This window comes from Elephantulus edwardii, unplaced genomic scaffold (assembly GCF_000299155.1).
Source record: "Elephantulus edwardii isolate Elephantulus edwardi_28Jun2011 unplaced genomic scaffold, EleEdw1.0 scaffold00492, whole genome shotgun sequence".
In the NCBI taxonomy this organism is placed as follows: Eukaryota; Metazoa; Chordata; class Mammalia; order Macroscelidea; family Macroscelididae; genus Elephantulus; species Elephantulus edwardii.
In genome coordinates, this window is record NW_006400242.1 from 571,617 (window position 1) to 581,735 (window position 10,119).

Sequence of the window (10,119 nt, forward strand, 5' to 3'; positions counted from 1 at the left end):
CATCAACAAATGAATGGATAGAGAAGCTGTGGTATATTCACACAATGGAATACTATGCTGCATTGAAAAACAAGGAACTCATGCAATATTATTCAAGGTGGGTGACCCTGGAGGACATTATGCTAAGTGAAATATCTCAGTCACAAAAGGACTTATACTGCATAGTGCCACTGTTTTAAAATAGGACTGACACTGGGGTTGGGAGGAGGACTGAGAAAGATGGGGTAAATAATATATACTGTATCGAAGCAGATAAAGTAAAAAAATAAGTGGTTTTAACCTACTTGCTCTCCATGGGAGAAAAAAAGCCCTGGTAATCTCATCTAGTAAATGAAGATTTCAGCCTAAGAACCCTGTGAAGCAGTTCTCTTCTGACACTGAATCATAATCCGCTAAATGGTGTGCACCAACAATAACAACCAAGAACCATGAGAAATGGAAGCACGAAGTTGAGATGGGACACAACCTCAGGGACTGCCTAGTCATAGTGTGGCAGTGGGTGTTGAGACATGAAATTTTCCTTCAGTGCCTCTTACATTTGAGATGAGGCCACAAAGGACAGACTAGTCTGAACCTTTTTTCTTCATCTTGATCATGGAACCAGAATGACTTTTACTTGCTTCTCTTTATAGGATTATGGGACATGCATATTCAAAACTGACTTCCCAGAACCTAATAGGGATGAATATAAAATGCCTGACAACAGATCAGTGGAAGAACTGAGACTCTGGAAATGTGAACCAGGCCAGTTAATCCCTTCAGTGGCATACTATTGTAAATGTCTAGACAGTTCAAATTATATAAGAATATGCATTCTATAAGAGCATTTCGTCTTTTTCTGAGTATTCATAATCACTAGCCTATTTTATCTACCTTCTCTCTTTCTTATCCTTGAAAAATAATAACTGGGCTTAGCTACTATGTACATGCCACTTTTAGGTACCTAGGCTGGTATCATCTTTCACTGGCACAAGATTAGTTTACAAATGAGCTAGGCTTTTGTTGTCTACCACATTATAAATGGAATGAACAGCTGGGAGATAGCTTTCACCCCTGCTAATGAGAAATCTGCTTTGTGCAAAATTGATTCTTTTTTTTAGCATCTTTTTTTATTATTAGTTTTAATGAAAATTTAGAGACTTCAGATTTCCATTCATTCATTGTTGCATTTTTTCCTTGCCCACCCCTCCGCCTATATTGTTCTTCTCTTTCAAAAGTAAAAGAAAAATTCTTTCATTGTTATACAAGCCCTACCCCCAAGTCCAGTCCACTATGCAGCCTTCGATCTAGACTCCCGTCATGACAATAAGACCTAATCATATATCCCTTTTAAACAGGTTTCTCCCTCATCTGTTTCAATGCAGTATACATTATTTAACCCATCTTTCTCATTCTCCCCTCTACCCCAACGTCAGTCCTGTCAGGCCAGAAAGCAGCTTGTTTTCAAAAATACCTGCCTGAGCACGGAGGAAGCCTGGTGGTCCCTTCTGGAAGTGGCTTGTCATCTCCGTCCAGGACACAGGACCTTTTTGTTGCCTGGGTTATGAGTTCCCACTTGGTCAGGGCTGACAGCAGTTTTTCCCCCAAGTACCTGCGTGAGCATGGGGAAGCCTGGTGTTCCCTTCTGGAAGTGGCTTGTCACCTCTGTCAAGGTGCACAGGACATTTCTGTTGCCTGGGTTAAGGCATCGCACTTGGTCAGGCCAAAAAATATTGTTCCCAATGTACCTGTGTGAGCACGGAGGAAACCTGGTGTTCCCTACTAGAAGTGGCTTGTCACCTCCGTTGAGGTGCAGAGGACCTCCCCGTTGCCTTCTTAAGGGGTCACATTTGGTCAGCCATGATTGTTCCCCAAAGTACCTGAGTGAGCACAGAGGAAACCTGGTGTTTACTTCTGGAAGTGGCTTGTCACCGTCGTGCACAGAACCTCCCTGTTGCCTCAGTTCAGGCATCCCACTTGGTCAGGCCAGAAAGCAGCTTATTCCCTGAAATAGCCTTGTGTGAGCACAGAGAAAGCCTGGTGTTCCCTTCTGGAAGTGGCTTGTCACCTCCATAGAGACCCAGGACCTACCTGTTACTTGGGCAAGAGGTCCCACTTGGTCAGGCCAGAAAGCATATTGTTCCCCAACGTACCTGTGTGAGCATGGGGGAAGTCTGGTGTTTTCTTCTGAAGGGGTCCCACTTGGTCAGGCCAGAAATCAGTTTGTTCCCTAAAGTACCAGCGTGAGCATGGAGGAAGCCTGGTGTTCTGTTCTGGAAGTGGTTTGTGACCACCGTCGAGGTACACAGGACCTCCTTGTTGCCAGGGTGCAGGCGTCCCAGAAGTTCAGGCCAGACAGCACATTGTTGTCCAGAGTACCTGTGAGAGAACGAAGGAAGTCTCGTGTTCCCTTTTGGAAGTGGTTGTCACTTAGGTCGGGGTGCACAGGACCTCCCTGTTGGCCTATTTAAAGGATCCCACTTGGTCATGCCAGCCAGCTGATTGTTACCCTAAGTACTTGCAAAAGCACAGAGGAAGCCAGGTGTTACCTTCTGGAAGTGACTTGTCATCTCCGTTGAGGTGCACAGGACCTCAGTGTTGCAGGTCAGGAGTCCCACTTGGTCAGGCCAGAAAGCAGATTGTTCCCCAAAGTATCTGTGTGAACACGTAGGAAGCCTAGTGTTCCCTTCTAAAAGTGGTGTGTCACCTCCGTCGAGTTGCCCAGGACCTCCCTGTTGCCTGTGTTAAGGGGTTACACTTGTTCATGCCAGAGAGCAGATTGTTCCCAAAACTACCTGTGTGAGCACGGAGGAAGCCTAGTTTCCTTCTGGAAGTGGCTTGTGACCTTTCTAAGTGCACAGTACCTCCCTGATGCCTGGGTTCAGGCATCCCACAATATCAGGCCAGACAGCAGTTTGTTCCCAAAGTACCTGCGTGAGCATGGAGGAAGCCTGGTATTCCCTTCTGGAAGTGGCTTGTTACCTCTGTCTAGGTGAAAAAGATCACCATGTTGCCTGGGTTAAGGGGTCCCTCTTGGTCAGGTCACAAACAGATTGTTTCCCAAAGTACCTGCGTGAGCACAGAGGAAGCCTGGTGTTCTCTTCTAGAAGTGTCTTATCTCCGTAGAGGTGCACAGGACATCCCTGTTGACTTGGTTCGGGCGTCCCACTTGGCAGGCCACAAAGCAGATTGTTCCCCAAAGTACTTTCTTGAGCACAGAGGAAGCCTAGTGTTCCCTTCTGGAAGTGCCTTGTGAACTCAGTCGAGGTGCACAGGACCTCCATGTTGCCTGGTTTAAGGGGTTCCACATGGTCAGGCAAGACAGCGGTGTGTTCCCCAGAGTATCTGTGTGAGTAGGGAGGAAGCCAGGTGTTCCCTTCTGGAAGTAGCTAGTCACCTCCGTCGAGGTGCACAAGCCCTCCCTGTTGCCTGGGTTAAGGGGTCCATCTTGGTCAGGGCACACAGCCGTTTGTTCCTCTTAGTACATACATGAGCATCGAGGAAGCCTGATGTTCCCTTCTGAAAGTGGCTTGTCACCTCCCTCAAGGTGCACAGGATCTCCCTGTTGCCTGTGTTAAGGGGTGCCACTTGGCCAGGCCAGATAGGAGATTATTCCCCAAAATACCTGCATGAGCACGGAGGAAGCCTTGTGTTCCTACTGAAAGTGGCTTGTCACCTCCCTCGAGGTGCACAGGATCTCCCTGTTGCCTATGTTAAGGTGTCCCACCTTGTCAGGCCGGATAGCAGATTGTTTCCCAAAGTACCTGCATGAGCATGGAGAGAGCCTGATGTTCCCTTCTGTAAATGGTTTGTCACCTCCATCGAGGTGCAGAGGCTGTCTCTTTTTCCTGGATAAGCAGTGCCACTTGGTCAGGCCATATAGCAGATTTTTCCCCAACGTACCTGCATTTGAATGGAGGAAGCCTGGTGTTCCCTTCCGGAAGTGGCTGTCACCTCCCATCAAGGTGCACAGGACCTCCGTGTTGCCTGGGTTAAGGGGCCCCACTTAGTCAGGACAAACAGCAGATTGTTCCCCAAAAAACCTGTGTTTGGAGGAAGCCTGGCGTTCCTTTCTGGAAGTGGTTTGTTACTTTCATCTAGGTGCCTGGGCTAAGGGGTCCCACTTGGTCAGACCAGACAGCAGAGTTTGCTTCCCAGTTACCTGCGTGAACACCAAAGAAGCCTGGTGTTCCCTTCTGGAAAAGCCTTTTCACCTCTGTCGATGCATAGGACCTCCCTGTTGCATGGGTGAAGGCGTCCTTCTTGGTCAGGCCAGGCATCAGTTTGTTCCCCATTGTACCTGCCTGAGCTTGGAGGAAGCCTGGTTTTTCCTTCTCAAAGTGGCTTGTAACTCTGTGAAGGCTCACATGACCTCCATCTTACCTGGGTTAAGGTGTCCTACTTGGTCAGTCCAGACAGCCATTTGTTTACCAAAGTACCTCCCAGAGCACGGAGTAAGTCTAGTGTACCCTTCTGGAAGTGGCATGTCACCTCTGTCGAGGTGCACAGGACCTCCCTGTTCCCGGGGATAAGGAGTCCCACTTGTTCAGGGCACAAAGCAGATTGTGCCTGAAAGTACTTGCTTGAGCACAGAGTAAGCTTCTGGAGCACAGAGTTTTCTTCTGGAAGTGGATTGTCACCTCCGTAGAGGTGTACAGGACCTCCCTTTTGCCTGTGAAAGGGATCCCACTTGGTCAGCCCAGACAGCAGATTGTTCCCCAGAGTATCTGCGTAAGAATAGAGGAAGCCTGGTGTTCCTTTCTGAAAGTGCCTTATTACCTCCATCTAGGTGCACAGGACCTCCCTGTTTCCTGGATAATGGGTCCCACTTGGTTAGGCCAGATAGCAGATTTTTCTCCAAAAAACCTGCTTTAGCATGGATGAAGCCTGGTGTTCCCTTCTGGAAGTGGCTTATAAACTTCGTCGAGGTGCACAGGACCTCCCTGTTGCCTGGGTTAAGGGGTCCCACTTGGTCATGCGAAAAAGCAGTTTGTTACTCAAAAGTACGTGCGTCAGTACTGAGGAAGTCTGGTGTTCCCTTCTGCAAGTGGCTGGTTACTTATGTGCACAGGACATCCCTCATGCCTGGGTTAAGTGGTCCCACTTGGTAAGTCTAGACACCAGATTGTTCCCCAAAGTACCTGTGTGATCAAAAAGGAAGCCTGGTGTTCCCTTCTGGAAGTGGCTTGTCACCTCCATCTGGGTTCTCAGGACCACCCTGTTGCCTCAGTTCAGGCATCCAAATTGGTCAGGCCACAAAGCAGATTGTTCTCCAAAGTACATCCGTGAGCACAGAGAAAGCCTGGTGGTCGCTTTTTGAAGTGTCTTGTCATCTCTGTCGATGTGCGGAGGACCTTCCTGTTGCCTGGGTTAACAGTTCCCACTTGGTCAGGTCAGATAGCAGTATTTTCCTCAAAGTACCTGCATGAGCACGAAGGAAGCCTGGTGTTCCCTTCTGGAAGTGGCTTGTCACCTCTGAGGTGAAAAAGACCACCATGTTCCCTGGGTTAAGAGGTCCCACTTGCTCAGGCCACAAAGCAGATTGTTTCCCAAAGTACGTGCGTGAGCACATAGGAAGCCTGGCGTTCGCTTCTGGAAGTGTCTTCTCATCTCCATCAAGGTGCACAAGACTTTCCTGTTGCCTCGGTTCAGGTGTCCCACTTGGGCAAGCCACAAAGCAGATTGTTCTCCAAAGTACTTGCGTGGGCAAGGAGGAAGCCTGGTGTTCCCCTCTGGAAGTGGCTTGTGAACTCCATCGAAGTGCACAAGACGTCCATGTTGCCTGGGTTTAGGGGTCCCACATGGTCATGCCAGGCAGCAGTTTGTTCCCCAGAGTACCTTCGTGAGCATGTTAAGGGGTTCCAGTTGGTCAAGCCAAAAATCAGTTTGTTACCCAGAGTACCTGTGTGAGCACGGAGGAAGCCTGGTGTTCCCTTCTGGATGTGGCTTTTCACCTCCGTCGAGGTGTACAGGGCATCCCTGTTGCCTGGATTAAGGTCAACAGTTTGACTCCTCAGCCACTCTGATGGAGAAAGATAGGCAGTTTCCTTCTGTAAAACATCTACAACCTCAGAAACTTTCGATGGAGGGTTGTGATGAGTCAGAATCATCTGGACTGGAGTGGATTTATGCTTGTATTTATAATCTCCATTAAGAGTGGGGGGTTTTGTTATGATACTGATATAAAATGGGCACTGTACCTCCAATAGTGGGCTCAAGTTCATCAATGATTATAAAGATGACTCAAGACTAGGCAATGTTTTGTTCTGTTTTGCATGAGATAATCCCAAGTTAGAACTGACTGAGTGGCACCTAACAACAATATTAGGGTATGATGTGTCTTAAACCAATTTCTTTTGAAATATTAAAGGTGTAGGTTGAGTGAACAGAGATAGGGCAAGGTAGACACCATGCCATAAGAAAATCATTTGTTAAGTGCTATCTTAGTAAGGCTATGACTCATAGTGACTTGTAGAGTAGATCTGAACCTATCCTACACTATCTTCATTATTTTTTACACACTTGAGCCCACTGTTACAGTCACTATATCCTTCCATCTTGTTGAGGGTCTTCCTTTCTTTTGCTCACCCTCTACCTTTCCAAGCAAGATGTCCTTTTATAAGGACTGACCCCTCCTAACAACATGCCCAAAGTATATGAGATGGAGTTTCACTATCCATGCCTCCAAAGAGCATCCTAGTGCAGCTTTTTGAAGACATAATTGTTTGTCTTTTTGGAAGTCCATAGGATATTCAACACTCTGATCCAGCACTAGGAATAGATTACTGTTGTCATTCTTAGGTACCAAGTACAACTCATGGCAACCCATGAACAACCAATCTGAACACTCCTATCCTTTGTCATCGTTACAGTCTCTGACACACTCAAGCCCATTGCCACAGTCACCATGTCAACCTACCTAGTTGAAAGTCTTCATCTCTTTTACTGCCCCCTCCACCTTTCCCAAGCATGGTGTCCCTATTCAAGGAATAACCTCTCCTAGAAATATCCACTAAGTATGTGAGACTTCACCATATTTGCCTCCAAATAGCACTCTGGCTGCACCTTTTCCAAAACATATCTATTTGTTCTTTTGGCAGTCAGTAGGATCTTTAGTACTCTTCTTCAACACCACAGTTCAAAGGTAGCAATCCTTTTTTGTCATCTTTATTCATTGTCCAGCTCTCAGTTGCATAACGAGACTGAAAAGACCATGATCTGAATCAGGTGCATCCTAGTCCTCAAACTGATGTTATCATTCCTCAATAATTTGAAGAGGTCCCTGAATACAGACTGGTGCAATACATCTCCTGATTGCCAAACTGGTGGTTCCAAGTGTGGATCTAAGTATGGATCCAAGTAAGATGAAGTCATTGACAGTCTCAGTCCTTTCTCCATCAGTCCAATGGTGAAAAGATTGTTGTTTTCTTGATGTTGAGATGCAATCTATATTGAAAGCTGCAATGTTTAACTATTGAAAGCAATAGGAGCTTCAAATCCTCCTCATTTTTAGCAAGCAAAATTGTGTCATCTGCATAATGAGGGTTATTGATGAGTCTTCCTCCAATCCTAATGCTACATTTTCTTAATAGAATCTAGCTTCTTTAATAATTTGGTCAGCATACAGATTAAATAAGTATGGGAAAAGGATATAACTCTGACACACATCTTTCCTAATTTTAAATAATGCAATATGGCTAACCTTAAGAATAGGAATCCCAAACACTTAATTGTGCACATGTGAAAGCTATACTTGGACCAAGAAGCAGTGGCCAGAACAAAGCAAGGAAAGACTGCATGTTTCAAAATCGAGAAAGCAATATGTCAGGGATACATCCTGTTTCCATACCTTTTCAATCTATATACAGAGAAGACTATTCAGGAGGCTGGACTTTATGGGGAGGAATGAGGCATCAGGATTGAAGGAAGACTCATAAATAACCTGCATTGTGAGGAGGACCTGGAGCATTTGCTGCAAAATGTCAAGGACTGTGATCTTCAATATGGACTGCAGCTTACCATTAAGAAAGCAAAGATTGTTACCACTGAGCCAATAGGAGCACCATAATAGATGGAGAGGAGATTGCTCAAAATTTCCCCTTACTTGGTTGCACAATCAACACTCTTGATACCAGTAGTCAAGAAATCGAAAGATTAATTGCACTAGGAAAATCTGCTGTCAGGGACCTCTCCAGAGTGCTGAAGAGCAACAGTGTCAGTCTAGAGACTAAGGTGCTTCTGATACAGGCAGAGATTGTCTCAATTGCTTACTGTGTATCAAAAAGTTGGACAATAACTAAAGATGACAAAAGAAGAATCAATGATTTTGAGTTGTGGTGATGGAAAAGAGTATTCAACATACTATGCCAAGAGAATAAACATGCCTTTCCTTGAGAGGGTGAAACCAAGTTGCTCCTTGGAGGCAAGGATTTTGAAGATCCATCTGACTTACTTTGGACATGTTGCCAGGAAGCCGTTGGAGGACATCACATTTGGAAGGGTGGAGAGACAGTGCAGGAGAGGAAGATCCAGGATGAGATGAATTGACACAGTAACTGGAGTAATGGGGGTAGGTGTGTCAGAGACAGTGAGATTGGCTCAGGGTAGGGTGGAATTCAGAGCCCATGTACATAGGGCTCCTGTGAGTCACAGGCAACTTGATGTCATATAACAAAAATCTTCCCTTACTCTATTTGCACAATGGCTTCTTTGTCTAGGTATAGGTTTCTTTGTATATGCACAATTAAGTGTTCTGAAATTCCTATTCTCAATGATAGCCAGAATTTATTATGTACTACAAAGTCAAATGCCTTTGCATAGTCAATAAAGCACAAATAAACATTCTTATAGTATTATTTTCTTTTGGCCAGGATTCATCTGGCATCAGCAGTGGCATTCCTGGTGCCACTGCCTCTTCTAAATCCAGCTCAAATGTCTGCCAGTTTACTGTTTATGTACGGTTACAGCTGGTTTTGAATGATCTTCAGCAGTATTTTGCTTGCACGTGATAATAATGTTGTTGTTGTTGTTATGTGACATCGAGTTGCTTGCGACTCATAGCAACCTTATGTACAACAGCCCTAAACTCTGCTCTGTCCTGTGCCAGTCACACTGTCTCTGACACTCCCATCCCAATTACCACAGTTACTGAATCAATCCACCTCATAGAGGGCCTTCCCCTCCTGCGCTGTCCTTCCACCCTCCCAAGCATGGTGTCCCTCCCCAAGGACCTGTCCTCCTTACAACATATCCAGAGTACGTTAGACAGAGGCTCAGAATCCTTGCCTCCAAGGAGCCACCGGTTTAACCCTTTCCAGGATGAATCTGTTTGTTTACCTCGCAGTTCACAGTACCCTCAATACTCTTCTCCAGCACCACAGCTCAAAGGCATAAATTCTCCTATCATCCTTAGTCATTGTCCAACTCTCTGATGCATAACAAGTGATTGCAAAGACCATGGCATGTATCAGACGCACCTTAGTCTCCAGAGAGACATCATTGCTCTTCAGTACTTTGGAGAGGTCCCTAACAGCAGACTTTCTCATGGCAATATTCCTTTTAATTTCCTGGCTACTGGTGCCAAGAGTGTTGACTGTGGAGCTAAGCAAACTAAAGCTGTGAGCAATCTCAATCTCTTCACCATCCATATTAATGCTGCCATTTGGCCCAGTGGTGAGAATCTTTGTCTTCTTGGCATTGAGCCTCAATCCATATTGGAGGCTGCAGTCCTTGGCCCTCTGCAGCAAGGCCTTCAGGTCCCTCTCAGTTTCAGCAAGCAGGGTTGTGTCATCTGCATAACACAGATTGGTGATAGATCTTCCACCAATCTTGACCCCACATTTCTCCTCATAGAGTCCAGCCTCCCAGATAATCTGTTGTGCATACAGGTTGAAAAGGTATGGAGATAGGACGCATCCCTGGCGTACGCCCTTCCCAATTTTGAGCCATACAGTGTTTCCTTGCTCCGTTCTGATGACTGCCTCTGGTACAAATACAGGTTTCTCATTAGGACGATCAAGTGTTCTGGGATTCCCATTCTTCTCAGAGTCAGCCACAGTTTGTTATGATCCACACAGTCAAACACCTTTTCATAGTCAATGAAACACAGATATACATTCCTCTGGTATTCCCTGCTTTCAG